Genomic DNA, 27,252 nt, shown 5'->3' with positions numbered 1-27,252 from the left:
GATTGCAGTAAAATAGATAAAACCTACAATTTACCATTTTAACCATTTTAAGTATTTAACAATCCTTAATAAGTGTATAATTCAGTGGCATTATGTGTATTCCAAATGTCATGTAACCAGCATCACCATCTGTTTGCGTGAAATTGTTCCATCATCCCAAGCAGAAATACACTGTCCATTAGGCAGCAATTCCTCATTCTCCTTTTTCCTGGCCCCTGGTAATCTTGTTCTACTTTCTATGAATGTCCTTATTCTAAATATTTTATGTGAATACGGTCATGTAATATTTGTCCTTCCTTTTGTGTCTGACTTATTTCGTTTAAGAGTTTTCAAGGTTCAGTCTGTTTTGTAGCACATATCAGAACTTTGTTTCTTTCTTTGGCTGAATGAGAATCCATTTTATGTATATACCACATTTTGTTTATCCATTCATGTGTTGATTATTTTACTTTTGCTATTGTGAAAACTGCTGCTGTGAGCATTGGCTTACAAGTATCTTTATAAGTCCCCATTTTTAATTCTTTTGGGTGTATAGCTAGGAGTTGGATTGGTGGGTCATGTGGTTACCATAATAAACTTTGAGGAGCTGCCACACTGTTTCCATAGTGGCTGAGCCATTTTACATTCTTACTGTGTACAAGGATTCCAGTTTCTCCACATCCTTACCAACACTTGTTATTTTCCATTTTTTGATCATTGCCATTCTAGTGGATGTGAAGTAGTGTCTTTTTGTGGTTTTTAATGTGCATTTTCTTGATAATTAATGATATTGACTATTTTTTAATGTGTTTATTGACTATATATCTTCTTTAGTGAAATGTTCAGGGTTTGTTTTTTTTTTTTGCCCATTTAAAAAAAAAGATTTATTTGCTTATTTACTTACAGAAACCTGAGATGGGGGGAGAGGGAGAGAGAATCTTAAGGCTCCATGCTCAGCAGAGAGCCTCTTGTGGGGCTCAACCTCTAAAATTAAAATTAAAAGTCAGATGCTTAACTGACTGAGCTACCCTTTCTCTTACCCCTGTCCATTTTTTAATTGGGTTGTCTTTTTGATGCTTAATTGTAGGAGGCTTTTTTTTTTTTTAAGATTTTATTTATTTATTCGACAGAGAGAGATCACAAGTAGGCAGAGAGACAGGCAGAGAGAGAAAGGAGGAAGCAGGCTCCCCACCAAGGAGAGAGCCCGATGTGGGGCTCGATCCCAGGACCCTGGGATCATGACCTGAGCCGAAGGCAGAGGCTTTTAAGATTTTATTTATTTATTTGACAGAGAGAAATTATAAGTACACTGAGAGGCAGGCAGAGAGAGAGAGAGAGAAGGAAGCAGGCTCCCCGCTGAGCAGAGAGCCCGATGCGGGACTCGATCCCAGGACCCCGAGACCACGACCCGAGCCGAAGGCAGCGGCTTAACCCACTGAGCCACCCAGGCGCCCCGAGGCTCTTCTTTATGTATCCTGGATATTACCCCTACTCAGAGATATGATTTGCAAATATTTTCTTTTTTCTGTGGGTTGTCTTTCACTGATGATAGTGTGCTTTGATGCAAAAAAAGTTTTGATTTTGATGAACTCCAGTTTATCCTTTTTTTTTTTTTTTTAAATGCCATTTGGTTTTGGTGTCATATTTAAGAAACTATTGCCAAGTCCAAGGTCATGTAGAATTACTTTTATTATTATTTTTTTTTCCTGAGAGTTTTACAGTTTTAAATTTAAAAATTTTAAAATTTAAATTTTAGGTTCATTTTTGTGTGTGATATGCAGTACGTGTCCAACTTCATATGGATTTCCAGTTCTACCAGCACCATTTTTTTTTTTTTTTAAGTTTTATTTAAAGAAGTCCTTTTGGGGGGTGCCTGGGTGGCTCAGTGGGTTAAAGCCTCTGCCTTCGGCTCAGGTCATGATCCCAGGGTCCTGGGATCGAGCCCTACATCAGGCTCTCTGCTTAGCAGGGAGCCTGCTTCCTTCTCTCTCTGACTGCCTCTCTGCCTACTTGTAATCTCTGTCAATTAAATAAATAAAATCTTAAAAAAAAAAGTCCCTTTGGTCTTGGCCCTTGTTGGAAATCAACTGGGCATATATGTGAGAGTTTATTTCTGGACTCTGTATTCTATTCCCTTGCACTGTATGTCTATCCTTATACCAGCATATTGTTTTTATTACTGTATTAAAGTTTTCTTTTTGATTATCTGGTTTATCATTCTTAATGTGTACCTTTAAAAATGTTTCTAATATGTATCTTTAAAATTTGCTTTTAATAGTTTCATTTAGTTGACAGTATAACAAGAACTGCAAGTATCAACTTTATAATGAATCCTGTGAGAGTTAGTACACCAGGAAAATTAATATTAAAGCAAGCAGATTTGGGGTTATTTACTTGATACTACATTTTCTTTGGAAATTATAGGGGAAAACATAAAGACAGAAAGTGAATGTTTGTACTTGCTCACTGAACTAAAAGAATTGGAAAGACCAATTATTTATCTAATCTAGTAAGTGACGCTTTGATTTCCTGTTAAATGTCACTTTATTTTAGTTCCAGAAGTTATCTACTTAATGAAACTCTTTCAGAAATTTCATAAAAGAAAATAATTTGTATTTTGTGAGGAGCATTGTCACTAAGGAGCTAGTAATGGCAGACTCTTAATTATTAAGCCAGATTTGAATGACTGTGTTTTTTAGGCTTTTTTTAATGTTACAGATTTCTAACTTAATTTTGTCTCCTTTCAGACTATAGCAAACATTAGAAGATTAGAACTTCAGATGTTATTCTTTGTTGATATACAAATTTTTGTTTTTATCACTTTTTTAAGAGGAGGATTATAGCCTCTTCCTCTGTATTTTTTTTTTTTAAGATTTTATTTATTTATTTGACAGAGATCACAAGTAGGCAGAGAGGCAGACAAAGAGAGGAGGGGAAAGCAGGCTCCCTGCTCGCCAGAGAGCCCGATGCGGGGCTCGATCCCAGGACCCTGGGATCATGACCTGAGCTGAAGGCAGAGGCTTTAACCCACTGAGCCACCCAGGCACCCCTCTTCCCTTGTATTTTAACTATAGTTCTTAAGTAAGTCTTTTGGGATTTATGAAGTAAAACTATTTTGTAACAAAAATACGGGGTTATAAATTAAAGGCAGATCTCTTGAAGAAAATATAAATTAACCTTTTTACAGTTTGCTATAAATGAAATAGTTCTACACCACTGACCAATATAGATGCCCCTCTATAACTTAGTTGTTTACTTTCACTTTTTTCTGATGAGTCTCCTAATTATTAAAAGTTGTTTAATGGCCTTGCTTTATCTATATCCCCATGCTTTTATTCTCTCTGTGCATAATTTTGAAATAAATCCTAGACATTGTTTCATTAGTAAATATTCTGGTACTGGGGTATATATAAACAGACTGCTGGTGTATATAGTTTAGGCCAGATCCATTCAGTAAATATTTTTTAAATTTTTACTGTGGTCTGGATGCAGTAGAACAGTGCTAGGGATAGACAAATGTTTAAAGTTCGTCTCTTTCTTACATTACACTTAGAGCCATTTCTTATGCTGAAAATTTATAGGCTTTGAAGTCCTGAAGAGTTTGAGTTCAGCCTTAGAAAAACAAAACAGAATTCTTGAGCCAAATAAGAACAGTGATTGTATTCTGACATACTGACTCATACTCAGGGAGAGGTAATAGAGTATTTTCCTAGCCGTTTTATCTTAAAAGGGAAAAACAAACAAACAAACAACTATGCTTGATACCAGCAATAAAAAAAAGTTAGAAATATACAAAGAGTTAGGCTTATCAGTTATAAATGAATATTATGCTTTTAGATTAGGTGAATTAGAATGATGCAAAACCACTGTTTTTATCATACTGACTGCATAGTATCCCCCCGCCTTTTGTAGTATAGTGGTAATTTTAAAATTCATTTTCCATTTTCAGAATGTGCTGGTGATTTTTTAAATTTAGAAGCTATGTCACATATGCCATTTAAGATTTTCATTCTAAATATTTTTATATTACTGTAATTTTCCTTTTTTTCCCCAGCTTTGAGATATTGATGGCATTTAATTTCAAATATAATCACAAAATCCTGTTTTTAAACCTTAATATTTATTGATTTTGATTTCACGTACTACTCTGTTCTTCTTGCTGTTAACATTTTAGGCCATCATCCTGCCTACACTGAATGGCTGCACTTTTCCTCTTTTTTTTTAAGATTTTTGTTTATTTATTTGACAGACATAGAGAGAGAGGGAACACAGGCAGGGGGAGTGGGAGAAGGAGAAGCAGCAGGGAGCCCACTGTAGACTCACTTTTCCTCTTAACTGTCTGGATTAGAGAAAGCTCCATTTGAGCCCTTTTCCACAGTGCAAGAGTCCTCTTTATAGAATGCAAATTTGATTTTCTTACTCTGGGTTTTGAAATTCTCAGTGTCTCCCTATTGCCTATGGGTGAAGCTCAGAGTATGTCCTATAACATGTTTCTTTACCCAGCTGGTGCTTATATCTCTAGTCCCTTCATACTTAGTCTTTATGCTTTCCTCACCCCTTACATGTATGTATATACACCACATCCATTCTTTCTTCCTGCTGCTTCTCTCTTCTTTTGAAATCTGATACTTGTGCCAGGTATTCTGGTGGGGCCTTGTATTTACCTTTTTAGAACACTTTTACTGTATTGCCAGACTACTTAATTTCTGTCCTATTTAATTTTAGTGTCTTATATTTCCCCTTTATCTTTGGGGCCTGGTGACTGGGACATAATAAGGGACAGATCAATGTTTATTGAATGAATGAATGCCTATTACTAACCTATTAGTTGTGATATAAATTACCCTAAAATTTAGGAACTTAAAAATTTATTATCTCCTAAGAATCTCTCATGACGTGTAGCCATGAAGATGTCGGCTGGGGCTACTTGAAGGCTTGACTGGCCATCAGAGGGAAGGTACTTCCAAAATGGCTCACTCACATGGTTTTTGACAGAAGGCCTATTTCTTGCTGGCTTTTGGTGTAAACCATTTCTGTTGACATAGACCCCTCCTTATGGCACCTTGAGTATTCTCATGATGTGGAGGGCCACTTCCTTTAGAGTGAGTGATCTAAGAGAGCAGGGAGGAAGCTACAGTGCCTTTTATGATCTGGTCATACATAGTCATTAACACTACATTCTGTTCCTTAGAAACACATCACCAAATTTAACTCACAATTAAGACTCTACCCGTGCAGGGAAGAGAATCAAAGAATTTGTGGATGTATTTTATAATTAACACAGAATAGAACTGATTGGACCCATGGACCCCACCAAATTAGGTCATTTTCCTTATTTATAAAATAAATTTGTTTAGGGATGCCTGGGTGGCTTGGTTGGTTAAGCATCCGACTTTGGCTCAGGTCATGATCCCAGGGGTCCTGGGATCCAGCCCAACACTGGGCTCCCTGCTCCGCGGAGAGCCTGCTTCCTCCTCTCTCTCTGCCTGCCTCTCTGCCTACTTATAATCTTTGTCTGTCAAATAAATAAATAAATCTTAAAAAAAAAAATGAATGTGACACAGGATTCACCATTTTAAGGCTTATTACAGGTCTTCAAAAGTCAAACACATTTATCTGTGAACTGTACTTACATACTTTTAAGAGAGACAATGATAGGTTTTTAAACTTGTAGCTTAAAACAATTTAAATTAGTTATATAAAAATTAAAGTCTTTTTAGCCTAATACAGATATCTTGCTCATTCAAGAAAACTTGGAGTCACTAACATATGCCAGGCATTTTAGTAGGTACTGACTATATATCAGTGAACAGAACAGACATTCTTGTCCACCTAGAGATCATGATCTGGTAGAGAACAGATAGAAACAGAAAAATGGATATTTCCCAACTGCAATCAGTACTGTCTATGGAAGAAATGAAAAAGGTGAAGTGACAGAGAGTTATGGGAAGACAGAGTTACTCCTACATGTGAGAAAAGGGTTGTCAGGAAAGATGACCTGGAAGCTGAGAAGGAAAGGAGTTATCCCTGCCAGGAGCTTATAGGAAGAGCAGACGCCCTGCAGTGTGAACAGTTGGTGTATGAGGAGTTGAAAGAATGCCTGGAGATGTCCAACGGGGAGAGTGGAATGGAGTTTGAGAGGTAGACAGAGATTGTGTTACCTAGAGTTTAAGAGGCTATGATGAAAACCATTAAAGGATTCTGAAGTTCCATATTACAGTTTTGCTAACCAAAGTAAAAAGGCTCTTTGGCTGCAAAAGAGAAAATAGGCAAGCAAGAGAAATCATTATAGTAGTCCAGGTGAACCATGATGGCCACTTGATCTAGAGTGGTGGGAGAGAAGATGGATCTGAGATCTAGTTTGTAGGTAGAACCAGTGGGACCTAATAGGAAGCGAGGGAGAAGGAATGTAGAGATAGTACCCAGGCTTTTGGCTTGAGCAGACCATTGAATGGTAAGGCCCTTAATGAAGGTTGGAGGTCAGTGAGAAGGGAAATCGAGAGTTTATTTTGACAGTGTTGATTTTGTTGTATTTGCCAGTCATCCAGTGGACCTGTCAGATGGCAGACAGTTAGGCAGTGCTGGAACTCAAGAGTTTTAAGAGGAGGTACACAGATGGTATTTAAAGTTACGGAATAGAGGGGATCTTTTCTAGGGAGAAGATGCCCTGGGAACTCCAGCTTTTATGATTTGCATACATGGGCGGCATTGTTGCTTTCTTCTTTAAAAAAAAAAAAATCACAAAGGTCAAAACTGCAACACAAAGTTTGGTTTATTTCTATCTAATGTATATTAAAGACATGTTTTGCTTTTTTAGTTTGGCAGCAATGTGGTTAAATGAGAAATTTAAATCTCCGTCCATCTACCTGTTGAATGAAGAAGCCGCTTTGCCAGCTATGTGACTTTGGAATTTTACTTCTGGGCCTCAGCTTCCTTGTCTGCTAAAGGGAGTAACAGCAGAGCTGTTTGGAAAATTAAAGGAATTTAAAGTGTCTGGCACATACTAAAAACTCAGTATTCTTTTATTTTATTTTTCCTTTGCTTTTAATTTCTTTATATGTGTACCTCAACAGGAGAAGGGTTTGAAACAGGTGTTGTATTTATTCTTATACATTGTTAGGTAGGTAGAAATGGAGAGATAAAGACATAACATACAAATATGTGTGTGTGGCATAGTTTCTGAAATATCTGATAACTCTTAATTGCTAAATGTTCATAGCCTTTTTGTCCTAATTTTCTCAGATTGTCATAACTCTCCTGTCTTCACAGAAAGTGATTTTCTGGGGCTCCTGGGTGGCTCAGTCAGTTAAGCATCCAGCTCTTGATTTCAGCTCAGGTCATGATCTCTGGGTTGTAGGATTGAGCCCTGTATCGAGCCCTGTGTCGGGCTCTGCGTTCAGCAGGGAGTCTGCCTCTCTCTGTCTCTGTAGTCTCCCCACCCGCTTATACACACTCTCTAAAATAAATAAATAAATAAAGGTCATTTCTTAAATAATGAAACATTAAAAAGGTTTGTTCTTAAATATTTTTGAAGTTTCATGAGTGGGAGAATGAATTACAACAGTATTACAGAAGTCATTTCTACTATGTGTTAAAGCTTTATAATTATTAATACAGGATTCTCAGCTGCATATTAAGTTGTTCATTGTCAGACATTACCTTGAATAATTGAATACTTTGAAGGCAAAGATAAAATGCTAAATTTGAATCTATGAAGTCTGTTTCTAATTCATTCTTCCCCTCTCTCTCACTTGTTCCCCCTCCCTTCTTTCCAAAAAAAGCAGTGACTCAGACAGACTTTTCATGCGTGTCCTGCTGTGGATTATACTTGAGGGGTATTCTGTTACTTTGAAATATAGGCTCATGTGTCTAATATCAAAGGGAATGTATTATTTCAGTAGTCCCTCACCTAAATGTACTCGGTACAGGTACCAGTGTTTTGGAAGAAGGATATGCACCTAGTGCACTATGCACCTAGTGCCTTGCATGTGGGATAGGCTGCAAAACCTTATTCCTTTGTTCTCTATTAGTATTTCTTGGTTCCTATAGATACTGGCAAAGTGGTGTAAGAAACTCCTTTTCCCTTCTACAACCCTCTGATCAAATGGAAAACCTTGTCCAGTAGATGTATCATAGCCCTTTTATATATGAATTTATATCACTATAGAGTGATACAGCTCATCAATTCTAAGATACACATTTTTTTCTCATATGCAGTATATATTTTTTAAAGATTGTATTTATTTATTTGACAGACAGAGATCACAAGTAGGCAGAGAAAGAGAGGAAGGGAAGCAGGTTCCCTGCCGAACAGAGAGCCGGATGCGGGGCTCAATCCCAGGACACTGGGATCATGACCTGAGCCGAAGGCAGAGGCTTTAACCCACTGAGCCACCCAGGTGCCCCTCATATGCAGTATTTTGACACTGGAATCATCTTGCAGTAGATGTTTTAGGAAATTATTGTGTCACTTTTTAATTGGCAGTGTTTTTTTCTTGGTACATATAATAGTCATAGTTGGTGGTTTTCTTAGTTTTGATGAAATATGGTAGCCTTTCAACTTTAAGTCTCTAGCCATAGGATACATAAATTTGATATTAACTTATGCTCATGTCAAATAAGAATCAATTTTTGGTTTTGGGTTTTGGGGTTTTTTTTTTGCTTTTTAAAAAATTTCTTTTCAGTGTTCCAGAATTCATTGTTTCTGCATCACACCCAGTGCTCCATGCAATACACCCACCCCCCTCCCCTTCAAAACCCTCAGTTTGTTTCTCAGAGTCCACAGTCTCTCATGGTTTGTCTCCCCCTCCAGTTTCCCCCAACTCACTTCTCCTTTCAATCTCCCCATGTCCTCGCGTTATTCCTTGTGCTCTACAAGTAAGTGAAACTATATGATAATTGACTCTGCTTGACTTACTTTACTTAGCATAATCTCTTCCAGTCCGGTCCATGTTGATACAAAAATTGGATATTCATCCTTTCTGATGGAGGCATAATACTCCATAGTATATATGGACCATACCTTCTTTATCCATTAAGAATCAATTTTTTAGTGATCAGAATATGATTTTGCATTTATTTTCTGCTCAGTGTTGGTAAATGTAACAGAGGTCAGCAAACTTTCTGTAAAGGCTACATAATAAATATGTTCAGCTCTGTGGCCCCTATTCAGCTCTGCTGTTATAGCACAAAAGCAGCCTTAGACAACACAAATGAGCATGCTATGTTCCAGTAAGTTTATTTACAAAAACAGTTGGGGGCTGGGAATTTTGTCAATAAGCTAAGTTTGCTAACCCATAGTAGAACATTATAATGATCAACTCACTTCTGAAATATTAGTCCCAAAAATACTTCTAGATCATCTTTGAGGGTTTGCCCACATATTCTATATTTTAAAAGTTTCTTTTCCTTCCCACAGTTGCTTTTCCATTCCATCTATCTGTGTCTTGTGCAAGGTCGTGATACTTACCTTCGTGAACCAATAGACGTTTGTCTTTCTCCCTGTGAATGAATGATCTTTGGTTTAAGTTTGCAAGTGATAGTTCAGTTTTTCAACAAATGATTTGTTAGATAAAGTTAAGATTATCTAAAGTAGGATCAGTGGAAAACTGTTAACAGATTGATAAGTTAGAGAGGTTTTTTGTTGTTGTTTTTTTTTTTTGTTCTGTTTTTGAGAGAGAGAAGGAGCAACGAGGGAGGGGCAAAGAGAGGCTATAGAGAGAATCTTAAGCAGGCTCCATGCTCAGCACAGACCCTGGTATGTGGCTTGATCTTACCACCCTGAGATCATGACCTGAGCTGAAATCAGTAGTCTTACCCTTAATCGACTGAACCACCTAGGCACCCCAGTCAGCAGTTTTTAATATTGTGTCTGAGAATAATAGTTTACTTTTTTTTTTTTTTTTTTAAATTTTTAGAGGGACAGATAGAGACACAGCATGAGTGCGGAGGGGCAAATGGAGAGGGAGAGAGAGAATCCTAAGCAGGCTCCATGCTCAGTGTGCAGCCCAAAGTGGGGCTCAGTCTTACCACCCTGAGATCATGATCTGAGTTGAAATCAAGAGTCAGACACCCAACCTACTGAGCCACCCAGGCACCCTGAGAATAATAGTTTAGTTTAATTTAGGCTTCTTCCTCAATTGTCAGAGTTGGCATAAGGAAATTGACTATATTTGGATCCATGCCTATAAAGTTTAAGAGGTAGCATAATGAAGTTAGCTGAATATGAGAGGTTGTGTAATGAAGTTAAGAACACTAACTGTGGATCCAAACACCCTGATTGAATCTAGGGTTTACTACTTACTAGTCTTGTGACCGTGGGATACTTAATCTCTCTATGCCTCAATTTTTCTATTCTGTAAAATGTGGGTAATAGTAGTACTTTCAGGGTTGTTTTGAGGATTAAATGAATACCTAGAACTTAAGTGTCATAAATAAGTAAAAATATGATTTCAAGCATAAAATATTTAGAAATATTTCCATTACTACTAAATTCAAATCAGAATAATTTGACACTTTAAATAGTAAATATAAAAGGAGCTTATAATACATAGTGTTTTCTCCTTTTTACCATGAGCATATTTCAAATATTATTCTTTCTCTGTGTTTACTTCATGGCCACTATTTAGCACCCGGCTCTTGAATGGGAATTTGTGCTTTTCTTAAGGTGCTAATTTTCCAGTCATTTTTCTGACTTTTATAAGACTCATCTTTTGTCTGAATTGCAGAAAGTGGTCTGTTGCTCACTGAAGAAACATATTTTTTGTATTCCACTAGAAGCTAAAATCTATGAATTGTTCTTAAGTCTTTATTCTGTATCACTTCCCTCACTTTCAGTGCCTCATAGTGAGTTTCTGATAGAGAATGCTGTAACTATATACAACTTAAATTTAACTTTTGTTTGCTGTCAGATGAGACTGGGGTTAATAACTGATATATTAAAATAGCTATAGAAAAACTATCATTTTGTAGCAGTCTTGAGTTTTATTTTTCTTATACCATAACATGTGAAATATAAATTTAGTTTAGCGTGTAATTTTAAAAAGCCTCCTCAATAATATTTCTGTGGTCACCTGTATTTTCTTCTATAACTGTTAGGTTTAACTGTATAAAATTGCTGATACTCTCTACCCCTTCTGACCTAATAAAAATGGCATTTTGTGTGATTCAGCCTAATAGAAAGCAAGAATTTTGTCTAAAAGTCTTTAAACTTCTTGTGATTTGGTGTAACTTCACCTGTTTGTGACTTTAATTCATTTAACAACATAAAGAACTTTTTTCATCTCTATTTTATTTTATTTTATTTTTTCAGATTTTATTTCTGGGATCCCTGGGTGACTCAGTCGATTAAGTGTCTGCCCTGGGTTCAGGTTGTGATCCCAGGGTCCTGGCATCAAGTTCTACATCGGGCTCCTTGCTTAGCAGGCACCTGCTTCTCCCTCTGCCTGCTGCTTCCTCTCCTTGTGTGCTCCCTCTCTCTCGTAAATAAATAAAATCTTAAAAAAAAAAAAAGATTTTATTTATTTACGAGAGAGAGCACAAGTAGGGGGAATGGCAGAGGGAGAAGGAGAAGCCTACTCAGCAATGAGCTAGGAGCCCTAACTCGGGGCATGAGCCAAATGCAGACACTTAACTGACTGAAGCACCCAGCTGCCCCATCTTTACTTTATTTTTTTTCAAATTAGCGTGTGCATGCAGGGGAGGGGCAGAGGGCATAGAAACACAAGCTGACTGTGCTGAACATGGAGCCGGAAGCAGGGCTAGATCTCATGACCTCGAGATCAGACCTGAACCGACTTTGAGTTGGCTGCTCAACCAACTGTACCACCTACGCACCTCACTTTTTTCATCTTTAAATATTGATAATACACATCTTCCATGAGATTTTGAGGAATATAAATGGTTGTTTAGAAACTATTTGTTAAGCTTCTTATATTCTGGCACCAAGTAAAAGGCTTTGCATATGTTATCTCTAATTCTGACAACAGACTTGAAAGAAGAATTATTATAAATGGTAGAGCTAGTATTTGAACTCTTTTAATGACCTACTCCTAGAAATTACATAGTGTTACTCCCAACATTGTATTTGTTAGAAGAGAGTTCTTTTTCAGGAGGGAGATAGATGACTCCTTCTGAAGATAGGAGTGTCTGAGAATTTGTTGACTTTTTTTTTTTTTTTAAAGATTTTATTTATTTATTTGAGAGAGAGAGAGTGAGAGAGAGCATGAGCGAGGAGAAGGTCAGAGGGAGAAGCAGACTCCCCATGGAGCTGGGAGCCTGATGCGGGACTCCATCTCGGGACTCCGGGATCATGACCTGAGCTGAAGGCAGTTGTCCAACCAACTGAGCCACCCAGGCGTCCCGAATTTGTTGACATTTTAAAATCACCACAAAAACCTAAAGACTTTTGGATGTGCTGTCATGATAAAAAATTTATTTGGCCCTTAAAATTATTTTCTTCTCAAGAATTTTTTTTCTTCCTTTGATTTTGATATAAATGATTTATAGATTAATAATATAATATAGATAATATATTAATATTATATAGATAATATATTAATTAGTAGTATAATAGTATATATAGTATAATATTAATATATTAATAGTTAATATGTAATTATATAGTATGTAATAGTATAATATATTTATATATATATACTGATTATAGATTTATAGTAGTCACTCTTGAGTTCTCTGTCTTGAGATATGGTCTATTAACTATACACAATGAAAGCAATTTGTCTGAATGTTCTTACTGGTACAGGAATCTGATCTTTCAGTTTTTTGTGTGTGATTTTTTTTGAAACATATTTTATTATAAAATACGTAATTTATAAGTTGTTTTTATCATTGATTCTGTATAAGGACTAAACCATTTCCTTGTCTTCCCTGAAAATTATTTTGTATTTACAAGATTTGCCTTTTGCTTAATTCTTGGTAGCAGTTTCCAGACTGCTCCTGGACAACCTGCAGGTCTAGTTGCCAGAAAGAAAATTGCAGACCATGTACAAAACGAGACATATGTGGTAGAGTCTTTTGGTGTATGTATGGAATGAGATGCCAGATTTTCTAGACAGCTGGGGTTGTGAAAGAGCTTTGAAAGCAGAGTGAGAAAATGTGAGTATGTAAAAAGGTCTGAGAACTATGATATAAACTACACCTCTATATTTATGAGTAATTTGGGGGGCAGAATGAAAGTATTCTGAAATAAGTTGAATTGCGGTATTTCTTCTAGTAGTACGTCATATTTGACAGGGGAAATATTGTGTGGAGTATTTTATATTCATCCTCAGATATCACCTGTCAAAATATGCATAAAAATCATAGAGAAATAGTGAAATGGGTTGTTGATTTAATGCCTCATAATGAATCAATGGAAAAACCAGGAATAAAACCCAAGAATGTAGTTATCCAGACCACTCTTTCTGATCTGATCTTCCTTGGCAAACTCTTATTCTTTGCCCTGAATTTTTAGACTATTTTCTTGTTAATTTATTGTTTTTCTTTAAATTATTCTCCTAGTAGACAAGTTTTTTATTTTTTAAAATTTTTATGAAAAAAAATTTTCTTTTGGTTGGTATACAGTTCTGTGAACTCTGATAAATATATAGGTTAGTGTAGTCACTGCCACTATGTGGACATCACCCCAAAAACTTCCTTATCCTATCAGTTCCTTGTCCCATCTCCTTTAACCCCTGGTGACCACTAATCTTCCTTCATCAATTTAGTTTTTTCTTTTCAAGAATGTCATGTAAATGGAATCATACAGCATGTAACCTTTTGAGACTGGTTTCTTTCATGCAGAATAATGCCTTTGAGAATCATTCAAGTTATTGTAAGAGTCAATAATTAATTCATTTTTATTGTTGAGTTGTATGCCTTTGCCACAGTTTGCATCTCCATTAATCTGTTGAAGGACATTTGGGTTGTTTGCATTTTTGGACCATAATGAATTGAGCTTCTATACACTTGTGTTTAGAGTTTGTGTGATCATAAGTTATTTCTCAAGTGCAGGGGTCAGTAAAGGACTAGATATTCTGTATTTTATTTTATTTTTTTATTTTAAAGATTTTATTTATTTATTTGACAGAGAGAGATCACAGGTAGGCAGAGCAGCAGACGGAGAGAGAGAGAGGGAGAAGCAGACTCCCTGCTGAACAGAGAGCCCGATGTGGGGCTCCATCCAAGGACCCCGGGATCATGACCTGAGCCGAAGGCAGAGGCTTATCCCACTGAGCCACCCAGGTGCCCTAGATATTCTGTATTTTAGACCACAGGATCTCTGTTGTAGTTACTCTGCTCTTGTAACATGAAAGCAGCCATACACAGTACATAAATGAATGGATGTAGTTGTGTTCCAAGAAGACTTCGTTTGTCAAACAGGAGGTGAGCCAGATATGGCATGTGGCCATAATTTGCCAGCCCCTTTTCAGTGGTAAATATCTAGTAATGGATTGCCAGGGACATGATAAATACAGGTTTCACTTGATAAGAAACTGCCAGCCTATTGATTTTTAAATACTCAGTTTAATAATATTTGACTATGGAATGTTGATAAACTCAGACCTTATAGTTCCCACATCAAGCCTACATAATTTATATTAAGACAGACTTTGGTCTTGTCCTACATTAAGGATCTGTTTTGCCTTCTATTTTTATTCATATTCATGTGGGTTCTTTTGGTTTAGGTGGATCTTTCCTTCCCAGATAAAGGGCATATCCTTCTTTCAGTGATTTTTATTGACTTACTTAAGATAGTAAGATATTCAGGGATGTTGTGTCTTTCAGGGATGTATTAGGAATATTGAGTCACAGTGAGAGCTGATAGGTTTTTAAATCAAACAGTTGATTTTATCCGTGAAATTGGGTGTAACTGAATAGGCAGCCATCACATCATGACATGTAGTCTGTTTAGAAGTGTTTGTTCATTCTTTCAATACCAGACCCAGACTGGCTATCCATAATGGAAGCTCATTTAGGAGACCCTTTACTTTGTATTTTGTGTAAGTTCTTGATGACATCTTAGGCATTAAATCTTAGGTTTGTATCTATGTCTTTGGAGTTAGTCTAAGGAACAGGATTCTACAGTTGCTCTGGAAGGCTGTTGTTTCTGTTATTTTGTCTGTAGGATGCAGAATTAGCTTTCCATAAGTAACATTTTGTTGTGGTTCCCATGGCTACAAAAGCAGGTATTTGGGGTTGAAAGGGAAGCAAAGAATCTTGGCTATACCATTAGCTTGGAGATGGTGAATAAAGCAGAAGAAGTGCATCTTTTTGATTGTGGTTTATAGTTCGTTTTGCTCTTCTGGAAAAGCAGTGAAGCCCCAGGATCATGAATGATAGCATTATTGAAGTGGAAGAACATTTTGTACTGATCGTAGTCCCACTTGTCTTAATGTGATGGTTGAAAGGTTATGTCTGTGAGTGGGAAGTGCTCCTGTTAATACATGCTTTTTATAAGAGGTAACTCTTTGGAAAACAACCTTTTTCCTACCTTCTGTGGGCTTGGGCACTGGCAAGTGAATCATAGATGGTCTTCTTTGAGAATCAAATAAAAATTGTAGACCATCTTCCTAGAATATATTGTATCACAGATATAATAAGCAGTTGCAGAGGTTCATTATTCCCAAGCCAGCACTGTCAAATATATCCTCTGTGACATTTGGTTCTTCATATGCTATTCACTAGCTGCATGTGGGTGTTGGGTACTTTAGATGTGGCTGTTACAGCTGAGAAATTCTATTTTTTATTTAATTAAATCAATTTGAATTTAAGTTTTTTTTTTTTTTAAAGATTTTATTTATTATTTGACAGAGACACAGCAAGAGAGGGAACATAAGCAGGGGGAGTGGGAGAGGGAGAAGCAGGCCTCCTGCTGAGCAGGGAGCCCAGTGGGGGGCTCCGTCCCAGGACCCCGGGATCATGACCTGAGCCGAAGGCAGACGCTTAACGACAGAACCACCCAGGCCGCCCTGAATTTAAGTTTTGATAGCCACATGTGGCTAATGGCTGCTATGTTCGACAACACAGGTCTCAGCTCTTCATGTCACCCTGGTTAGAGTCCCTGTAAAAGAAGTTCTTGGGTACGCCGCTTCTTGGGAGTTCGACATGTTCACTTCACTTCTGATCTCTTTGCAGACAAGCAGTGGTTATTGTATCTGGTTCTGAAGTTACTAAATTTAAACACAAGTTTGGTTGTCGCTAAGTACATAACCTTTTTGTAATTCGGGGAGATTTTCAGAATTTGATCCTGTTTTTCCATAATGTGCTATCTAGAGCAGGCTTGTCCAGAGAATGTCAGGTGAAGAAGACTGCAGTGCTGTACTGTGAGATCTCCCGTGTCACCTTGTCCTGCCTTAGGAACACTCTGATAATTTAGTGCCACCTTTGTTCCTAAGAATTCTATTCATTTATTTTATTTTTTAAAAGATTGTGTTTATTTATTTGAGAGAGAGGACATGAAAGAGTGAGTGAGTGAGTGAGTAAGAATGGGGCAGTATGGGGGGAGGGCAGAAGGAGAGGGAGAAGCAGATTCCCCACTGAGCAGGGAGCCCAATGCAGGGCTCTATTCCAGGACCCTGGGATCATGACCAGAGCTGAGGCCAGATGCTGAACTGACTGAGCCACCCAGGCACTCCTGCCCTTAAGAATTTTTTAAGTACATTTCCCATTCTTGGACATTATGTAGTAACAAAATAAAAAGGTTAAGGGCAACTTCCATAAAATCTGATTATAATTTCTATGGTTGGTGGTTCTCAGTCCTGGATGCATGTTAGAATCAACTAGGAACCTGTGAGAAAAACGCCTGAGCTCTAGCCCCAGAGCTTTCAGTTTAAATATGGATGTGTACTGGGCATTAATATCTTTTTTTAAATCTCTATTTCATTACAGTGTCCAAGCAAGGTTGAAATTCCCTCATGTGTGAGGTAATTGGTGGACCTGGGCTAGCCATGTTGAGTAAAATATTCTGAATGAGAGACTAATTAATAATCTTTCCCCCTTCCCCTCTTTGTACTTTGAGCCCAGATTTTAAGGCTTGAGTAAAATATCATTAAGGGAATGGGCCTTATTGTGCTCACACTTTCAGAACCTGTTACCTAAGGAATTCCCTAAAGGTCAGTGTATGGGAAGAGAAATTAGTGGGGTTTTGTTTTTAATCTTTATTACCATTAAATTTATTAGGAAATTAAAATTACACATTACTCAGGAGCAGAAACATGGTTTTTAATTGATTAGATTCTTGGTCCTGTTATTATAAATTTGACTAATATAATATCATATGTAGGAAATACAAAATGGAGTGCTTGGGTGGCTTAGTCAGTTAAACAACTGCATTTGGGTCAGGTCATGATCGCGGGGTCCTGGGCTCCAGCCCTACACTGGGATCCCGACTCAGGGAATCTGCTTTTCCCTCTGCCCCTCCCCCTTTTACGCCAACACTCTCTCTCTCACACACTCACTCTCTCTCAAATAAATAGAATCTCTAAAAAAAAAAAAAGGGAAATACAAAATATATCTTCTTGGGAATTATTTATTTTTCATCGCCTACTTAAAGGAGCATGCATAGAATATATACGTCTGTATACTTACACATATATTGCATATCTTTGCAAAGACGCTCAAGAAATTAGTAATGACGATTGATTCTCGGAGGCCACCTGGGGTCCAGTGGTGGCATATTTACCTTTATTGTATATTTGTTTTAGTATCTTTTAAAAACATTTATTTATTTATTTATTTATTTATGATCTTATTTATTTGGCAGAGATCACAAGTAGGCAGAGAGGCAGGCAGAGAGAGAGAGGAGGAAGCAGGCTCCCGGCTAAGCAGAGAGCCCGATGTGGGGCTCTATCCCAGGACCCTGGGATCATGACCTGAGCCGAAGGCAGAGGCTTTACCCCACTGAGCCACCCAGGCGTCCCGTATCTTTTTTTTTTTTTTTTAATGCCATGTATATTTTATTTTTTAAAAGATTTTATTTATTTATCTGACAGAGAGAGACAACAAGAGAGGGAACACAAGTAGGGGCGTGGGAATGGGAGAGGGAGAAGCAGGCTTCTTGCTGAGCAGGGAGCTCAATGTGGGGCTCCATCCCAGGACCCTGGGATCATAACCTGAGCCAAAGGCAGATGCTTAACGACTGAGCCACCCAGGTGCCCAATGCCATGTATATTTTAAACTTCAAAAAGTCTTTTTCAATGGCCAAACATGCTTTTTAAAAGTTTTGGAGGGACATCTGGATGGCTCAGTTTGCTAAACGTCTGCCGTTAGCTCAGGTCATGATCCCAGAGTTCTGGGGTCAGTCCCCATCATTGGGGTCCTTCCTCAACAGGGAGCCCCCTTTCTCCCTCTGCCTGCTACACTCCCTGCTTGTGCTCTCTCTTCTCTCTGACAAATAAATAAAAAAATTTTTTTAAAGATTTTATTTATTTATCTGACAGACAGAGATCACAAGTAGGCAGAGAGGCAGGCAGAGGTGGGTGGGTGGGGGAAGCAGGCTCCCTGCTGTGCAGAGAGCCCGATGCTGGGCTTGATCTAGGACCATGACCTGAGCCAAAGGCAGAGGCTTTAACCCACTGAGCCACCCAGGCACCCCTAAATTTTTTTTTTTAAATAAATAAAATCTTCTAAAAAAATAAAAGTTATGCAGTTATGCATGAAAGTTTTTATGCAATAAAAACATATGCTTATGGTTTTTACTACTTAGAAAGTAGACATTAACCTCATTGTCAATGAAATTGAAGATACCTGCTTATTATTTGGTATATTTCTTCTTGTTTTGGATGTGTTATTTAGGTATATATATCTGCTTTTTCCTCTTCTGAACCCAAATCTGGGTTTGCACTTTGCTTTAACATTGTCTTCCGGCCCTTTTGTTTCACCATGTCCATATTTGTCTCTTTTTATCTTTCCCACTAATCCTTATTCCTTTACTGTACTTCCTGACTTAGTTCATGGCAGTCCCATTCACCACTAGGGCTGGAAATCTCCATCACCTTCATCCATTTCCTCTGATCCTGAAAGACATCCCATTCCCAGATTGTTTGTACTGTGTTGGTGACATTTCTCGTGTTTTCCCTTACTGTTGTTCCTCACCCCTACCTCCATAGGCACTGCCTTTTTCACTGAAGGGTCATTGAAGTTTCCATTTCACCATTTACATGATGTTTGGAAATATTTTCTCAACATTTATTACTCTCCTGCTCACTAGGAGTTTATTGTTATCTTGGTGTATAAGGCTTTTTATGATCTGCTTTGTCTACCTATTCTGTGCAAGCCTCGTCTCCAGTTTCCCCCCACATTTACCCTGTGCTCCAGCTGTGCCAGCTGGATCAGGGCACAGCAGCATGTCTTGTGCCTTCTCTTCCGTGTATATTTTGTCTGTTCACTAGAAATAAGCTCTGGCCCATTATCAGCTGAAGGAACTGTTCAGTATCCAAGATTTAGTTCAGATGTCATCTTCTATATTGATAATTCTTGTTTCTATATTTATTGTTTATTTAGCACTTACCACTTCTGTAATATCTTTGGGCTTAACTGTGTGTCCCTAGAGGATAGGGACCCAGTAGTGCACTTGGCTATAGGAAGTATTTGTAAATAAACAGGAAAATAAAAATTGAAACATACATTTTTGCACACTTGCTTTATAATTACTTGAACTCACTAATTCAGTGTTTTTGATAATTTAGTAAGAGCTAAACTGCATTTGTAAAGAAAGGACTTACTGAGATTGAGGAAGATGTTTACCCGTTTAAAAGAACTGACTTTTAAATTTTTATTTATTTATTTATTTTTAAAAGATTTTATTTATTTATTTGACAGAGAGAGATCACAAGTAGGCAGAGAGGCAGGCAGAGAGAGGAGGAAGCAGGCCCCCTGCCGAGCAGAGAGCTCGATTTGGGACTAGATCCCAGGACCCCGAGATCATGACCTGAGCCGAAGGCAGAGGCTTAACCCACTGAGCCATCCAGGCGCCCAAAAGAACTGACTTTTTTAAAATTTAATTTTATTTTTCCAGTGTTCCAAGATTCATTGTTTATGCACCACACCCAGTGCTCCATGCAATACATGCCCTCCACAGTACCCACTAGGAGGCTCACCAACCCCTCATCCCCCTCCCCTCCAAAACCCTCAGTTTGTTTCTCAGAGTCCACAGTCTCTCATGGTTCATTTCCCCCTCTGATTTCCCTCAACTCACTTCTCCTCTCCATATCCCCATGTCCTCCATGTTATTCCTTATGCTCCACAAGTAAGTGAAACCGTATGATAATTGACTCTCTCTGCTTGACGTATTTCACAAGAACTGACATTTTTTAAAGTGTCTATAGATGATTCGAAAGAATACTTTTTATCCAAATCATTTATCTGGTAAGTGCAGGACATTTTGAATATTATTTAAATCAAAACCAAAGTAAGCTCTTATTAACTATAATCAGAGAACAGCTCATGTTCTTCAAAGTAATAATGCTATATTTACTTAACATATATTCTGTTGTTTTGACCTTTTTTTCTCTTTGTACTGGGTATTCATTTGGATATTGATACCTATTTGCCTTTTATCATTTTGTAGCTTTAATATAAGTGTCATAGTAGAAATTCACTGTAGTTTCCCGTTTTATGTTTACTTTAAATACTTTCATATGCATTTAAATTGATTTTGTCCTAATTTTTTAAACAAGAATTATCTGCTTATAGATCTTAGTGATCTATAATCTATAGTCTATAGACCTGAGTGATCTAGATTTTCAAATAGGAAAGTCTGTTGATTGAAATTGGAAATGTAGGAATTGAAAAAAAAAAAGAAAGAAAATGTAGAAGTTGAGAAACTTAAGTTTACTCATCTATAGACATACCTATGTTAATATATATCTAAAATAAAGGATTTCCATTTAGAGATAACCGGGTAAAAGCATTTGTATTCTCTTCTTCCTCATACTAACTGAACAAACTAAGAGTAAAGAATAGAGAGGAAATCTTTAAACTTTAGTGAAATGAGGAAACCACAATCCCAAGCCCCAGAGTGCAAGATCTGCCAGACACTGTGAACTTTAGAATAAATTGAAGAACTGTGAAAAATCTTAAACACAGCACAGAGCTCTCCTAGAGTAGGTGGCCTGTGGAGTACAGAGTGGCACGCAGGAGGAAAGGCTGCAGGAAAAGACACAGACTTTTTATGTAGGAAATGGGGGAAGAAGCAGCAGAGTGAGGAGGTAGTTTACTGAGCTGTCACCTTGGCATCACTTGATGGAAAGCAGCGGATGAGAAGTAAATCCTGAATCATAGTGCAGACAATTGACAGTTTCGAGTTTTCCTCTTCTCTGTGCCTCAGCCATGCTGGCTTCATTACAGTTCTTCAGTCATGCTAAGCACGTTCTTACCTTGAGCCTTTGATTTAGCTTGTCCCTCAGCCTGGAAAATTCTTCCCCTTGAAATGCTTATGGATCCCTCCCTGATTCAGGTTTCTAGTCTTGTGCTCACTCTTTAGAAAATTATTCCTTGACCATGCAGACTCAGACAGCAACCCTGGAAGCACTCTGTTTCCAAAGCTTACTTTATTTTCCTTCACAGCCGTCTCACCACCAGGCCTATATGTTGATTTTGTTTTTCCTCTTCCCTACCAGCATCTAAGCTCTAAAAGGACATGTAGTTAGTAGGGTTTTCTATTTCCCTTCTGTGTTCCTGCACCTAGAACAGTGCCTGGCACATAGTTGTTGCTTAATAAATACTTGTTGCATAGATTATTAAGCAAATAAATGAAAACAGAGGTGTTCTAGTAGGCAACATAGAATTAATTCTTATACCCTATGAAAGCTGGGAGTTCCCTATTGAGAGGCTTAAGAGACATTATCAGCAAATAGCAGTAATTTGTCTTTATTTTTACCCTGATTCATGTAAAATAATTATAAAAATGGCATTTATGAAATGATTGAAACACTGGATATTTAATTAATGTGTATGTAGTTGTACTATAAATCAGTCAGGATTTAGTTGAGAAGATCAGAATCCATTCTAGGCAGTTACAGTAGGAAGATACTTATTGCTGCTTTTTAATGGCTTACAGAGAGAAGGAAGGGCTGAACAAACAGCTTTTAGGCTCATGGATCTTGACCTTTTACAAACCTTTCTCACTGCTATACTACAGAGTCGGGCTGTTGGGGGATCTGCTTCTTTCCCTGTAGATCAGAATACTGTTGGCGGGATTAGCAGACTGTCACCAGTAGGCAACCTAAACTGTTTATGTATGTCCCTCTGTTCATAATGGTTTTTGCATTTTTTAAAAGATTTTACTTATTTATTAGAGAGAGAGAGAGAGAGTGCACACAAGTGGGAAGCAGCAGAGGGAGAGGAAGAAGTAGGCTCCCCGCTGAGCAGGAAACCCTATGCTGAACCTGGAGCTATATGTGATCTGGGGCTCCATCCCAGGACCCTGGGATCTTGACCAAAGCCAAAGGCAGCCACTTAAAGACTGAGCCACCCAGGCGCCCTGGTTTTTGCATTTTTAAATGGTTGGGGTGGCAGGGAGGGGGACGAGGAGTTTTTTGTGGCCTTTAAATATATGAAATTCAAATTTCAGTGTTCATACATGAAGTTTTATTAGAACACAATGATACTTACTTATTTACCTATCATTTACGGTTACCTTCACACCACAGTGGCGATGTTAGATAGTTATAACAGAAATGACATGGTAAAGTATTGATTACCTGGCTCCTAGCAGACAGAAGTTTGCCAGCTTTGCTCTGAAGACTCACTGTCAGTGCCATTTGAGGAAGCGACCTCTACTGCTGCTTGCTTTACAGCCAGTGGGAGGGGCCAGCCAAATGGGATGTGTCATCCCCTGCTTCCCTACTGGATACTGAGAGCTCTGCTAACACTGCAGCTAAAAATGTAAATGTCAGCAGAGTGTGGTCTCTGCTTCACTTCTGCCTTTCAGAATTCGGGCAAGTAAGTTTGATTGGCTGAACCTCAATTGCAGCAAGCACCTATTCACATGGAAGTCTGAAAACCCTGCCATTTGCTTTATAGCCTCTGTAATATAGGAAGGTACATTATAGAAACAGGGTGAGCCTTAACTCCCACCATATTTCTCATCCACTGGTTGTAAGACTTGTTTGGTTTTTGTTTTGTTTTGTTTTTATAAGATTTTTGTTTATTTTTTCTTAAGTAATCTCTACACCCAACATAAGGCTTGAACTCACAGCCCCAAGATTAAGTGTTGCACACTCCCCCTACAAGTCAGCCAGGTGCCCTATTAGTTGTAAGACTTTGAAACAGATATTCTCTATCTTTGTTCATTAAAATAGTTTTTTTTTTTTTAAATTCAGAGTTATTGACTTGGTTTAGTTGCAACTCATTCTAATTATGTAATAACTAGACATTGATTATTTAGGTGATAGTCACATCACATGTATTCTGACATACCTTTGTTTTATTTATTTTTTTAAAGATTTTATTTATTTGAGAGAGAGAACAAGCAGGGGGAGGAGCAGGCTCCCTGCTGAGCAGGTAACCTGATGCAGGGCTCAATCCTAGGACGCTGAGATCATGACTTGAGCTGAAGGCAGCAGCTTAACCCACTGAGCCACCCAGGCCTCCCCCTGACATTCTTTTCTTAACAGCACTGTAAAGCCAGTACCAATAGTATGTGGCTTACAGTAGTTTGACTCACTTTCCTGAGGTCACACAGTTAGTGGGAGGGACAGAGTTTAAAACCTGTGTTTTCCTGACTCCAGAACCCTTTTACTACCATCCTTGACTCTTGTCAGCCTATTCCTTGTCCATCTGTGATGTACCATTTTTATGAATCTGCCAGAAGTTTTACATCACACACTGAGGACATTTAAATGCTCTAAATCCGTTCTCATTGCCTTTGTAGAAGTTATAGCCTCTTAGCTCTGTTTCTTCAGTAAAAGCAGACCAAGAGATTTTTATCCTCTTTTTTCCCCCATAATATTGATTCATAATTAATGCAAAGGGTCTCTGAATATTCAACACTGTAAAATCTATTTCCTTAGAAGACAATAAAAGTTTTAGTATTGATGCTGTATACATTTATATTTTGTGAGAGCACATGTATAAACTTCAAGCACAATATTCATATCAGCAACCTCACAAAAAGTAGAGACTTGGCCCTTAAAGTCACAGAAAACATTTCCTATGAGAATGTTTTGGTGAAAAAATATTTTTAATTTAGATCCTTAGTCATAATATCTTAATTTTTCGAGGTTAAGTTCAAAATATTTTCAAGGCTAGGACTTGGAACAAAATAATTGAAAGCACATAATCAGACTTGAAGAGAAAAAGAAGAGACATAATGAAGTGCATAAACTAATAAGCTTCTGAAGTACTAGTGAGGCCCAGGCACAGAGGTGTGCTGGTATATGTTTAACAACTGGCTCTCTAGGGAAAAACCCCAAGAAACCCTGATTCTTAGCATTTGTTGATTTCTTCAGTGTAACTACTCTCATCATGGCTGGTTTCAGGCTATTAATGGCTTGACAACTGGCTTTCTACATTTCTGAAAATTAAGCCATCAGCTCTGATAAGCTGGTATGAACTGGCTCCACCACAGCACTTAGCTTAGCCTGCAAACAAGGTAAAAGCACTAGACAAGGCAGGGCAGAAATAGTTTACGTTTATAGTGAATATTCAGGGAAAATATTTTATGAAACTTTGAATTTCTCTTTTTTAATTTTTACTTTTTAAGTTTTTATGTAAATTCCTGCTAGTTAACATACAGTGTAATACTAGTTTCAGGTGTATCATCTAATAATTCAGTCAGAGAAAGACAAATACCATCTGATCTCACTCCTATGTAGAATTGAGTTTGTCTTTTTTTTTTTTTTAAGAGTTTTTATTTGACACAGAGTGAGACAGGGAACACAAGCTGGGGAGTGGGAGAGGGAGAAGTAGGCTTCCTGTGGAGCAGGTAGTCTGAGGGTATGGGGGGCTCCATCCCAGAGCCCTGAGATCATAACCTGAGCCAAAGGCAGACACTTAACTGACTGAACCACCCAGGGACCCCTGAGTTTATCTTTTAAATCAAAGTGTTCATCTTATTTTAAAAAAAATACTTTATTCCCCAGAGAGTAAGATAAATAGTTTCTATTGATGTTGGAAGAAATTTTTTCTAGGATTATTACCTCACTTTTTCTCTTTAATGAGAAAAATTGTTCAGAGCATGTTAAATTACATAATATAATATATGTAATTATTAATATTCTTTTAATTTGTATTTTTCTTTGATGAATCCTGCCAGGAAATTATTTCCTTAATACTCTGAATATTATTCCATATTTGGGGTTATGTTGTTGAATGCATGGTGTGAGGCCTGGGGAAGACTTCAATTAAAGAGAACAGGAAACTTAAAGGAAAAGAAAATATAGCTAGGTGTATATGGCATTTCCCTTATGTGTCAGATGTATCTAGAGATACTAAGGATTCTCAGCCAAGATATTACTCATGAATCATGTTTCTCATTGCTAGTGTGGTTACACCCATGGTAGAAGATACACAGAGTAAACAAGGGCTTTGTGTGTGTGTGTTTTTAACTTCTTGGGGACAAAAATACTTGGGATAATTTTGTCCAAATGTTTTGGGGAAGAACAAATAGTACTATCATTGCTAGGAATCGCTAGAAAATAAAGTCACAGTTGCATTCATAAATAAAATTATTTCACAACGACAAAGAGACAGCTTCCATTTAATAGGAAGAGCAATGGACTTGGAATAAATTGTCTTGAATTCAGATTTCAGCTAATTCTACTTATTGGATCTTTTTGGCAAGTCGCTGTAACCTTTCTGAACTTCAGCTTCTTCGTCTGTGAAGTAAGCTTTATACCATTCTGTGGTAGGAAATAAATGAATACATTTCATTGTACTTGGCTGTGGTTTTCAAGTCTGTACTTCCTAGACAAAAACCGATGCAGAGGCAGGAAACAAGAGTTCCTTAGGGATTATTAACTCCAGCACTGGCTACTAATTGCTGATGCTGTCCCTTTAGACTCCTAAAATGATTCAAGGGCAGAATGGCTGGTGTTTTCCACTTGGAAAAACTGATTACAAACCAGTGTGTAGAAGTTTGCGTGTGAAGAATTAACATTGAGAGAACAAAGCTGCACAAACCTGATTGGTTAAAATAGCCTGTGGAGAGGCCAGTGAATTCTGTTTTTTTCCCCCCTATTGTTGAGAAAAAAATTTTTTAAAGAGGTTTTATTTAGTTATTTGAGAGAGAGAGACAGAGTGTTCAGGGCGTGGGGAGGGAGGGGCAGAAACAGAGGGAGAGAAGCAGACTCCCTGCTGAGCAGGGAGCCCAAGGACTTGGGTCCTGATCCCAGGACCCTGAGATCATGACCTGAGCCAAACTCAGCCACTTACAAACTGAGCCATCCGGGTGCCCCTCTCTTATTGAAAATCTTTTAAAAATGTACTTATTTTCCCTGACACTTTTCTTCCCCATAGCCCTGTCACCCTAGAGCTCGATCAGGTTCCCTGCTATACTTTTCCCTAGTGCTGTGTGTTTCCCTGCTATAACATGCTTCGCCGGTATGAGACCCAGACTAACCTCCATGAGATCAGGTATCATGTCATTTTTAAAAGAGTTGACATATCAGAGCAAGTGGTAAATGAGCATGGGCTAATTGTTATTGACATTCACCACTGCATCCCAAAGATCTTCCTAACAAAATGACTGACATTTTATAATTTACTCTTAATTCAGAATATTATAGTGCAAAAGTCATCATTCTGAGCCATAGTTTCTTAATATATAGCCATAGGAAAAAATGGGAGGGAGATTATGACAAAGTTGTAATGACCACAAGATACTAACAGAAGCTGATTTTTTTATTAAAGCCAAATCTAGGTTATTGAATACTACAGAATCATCTTGGTATTCCCAATGTGATTTTTTTTTTTTAATTAATGAATATCATGGGTAGACTTGTCTGAGGATCAGAAAAAACTCAGATTTATCATTATAAGTTGCACAGTTTGGGGCACCTGGGTGGGCTCAGTCAGTTATCTCAGTTTTGGCTCAGGTCACAATCTGAGAGTCCTGAGATAGAGCCCAGAGTTAGGCTCCACACACAGTATGGTCTTCTTGTCCCTCTCCTGCTCCTCTCCCTGCTCTCTCTTTTTCTCATAAATAAATAAAATCTTTATTTAAAAAAACTGCATAATTGTGACACCTGGGTGGCTAAGTTGGTTTAGCAGCTGCCTTCAGCTCAGATCATGATTCCACGGTCCTAGGATCGAGCCCCGCATTGTTTCCCT

The 27,252-nt window shown here is 37.8% G+C and overlaps 1 protein-coding gene across 6 annotated transcripts in view; it reads left to right on the top strand.

Annotated features, from left to right (window-relative positions):
- Positions 1-27,252, top strand: part of WDFY3 (WD repeat and FYVE domain containing 3) — a 245,098-nt gene that overhangs the window by 19,269 nt on the left and 198,577 nt on the right. Inside the window, exon 1 of one of the 6 annotated variants that reach the window (XM_032332770.1) lies at positions 12,683-13,095. The exons of the other annotated variants lie outside the window; for them this stretch is intronic. The gene's annotated coding sequence lies outside the window, so the exon portion shown is untranslated. Of the gene's footprint in view, positions 1-12,682; positions 13,096-27,252 lie in introns of those variants that run through there. 6 annotated transcript variants of the gene reach the window in all.

Source organism: Mustela erminea, chromosome 2 (assembly GCF_009829155.1).
Source record: "Mustela erminea isolate mMusErm1 chromosome 2, mMusErm1.Pri, whole genome shotgun sequence".
NCBI lineage: Eukaryota > Metazoa > Chordata > Mammalia > Carnivora > Mustelidae > Mustela > Mustela erminea.
Note: the sequence above shows the minus strand (reverse complement) of the source record. Positions and strands in the feature narration are given on the sequence as shown.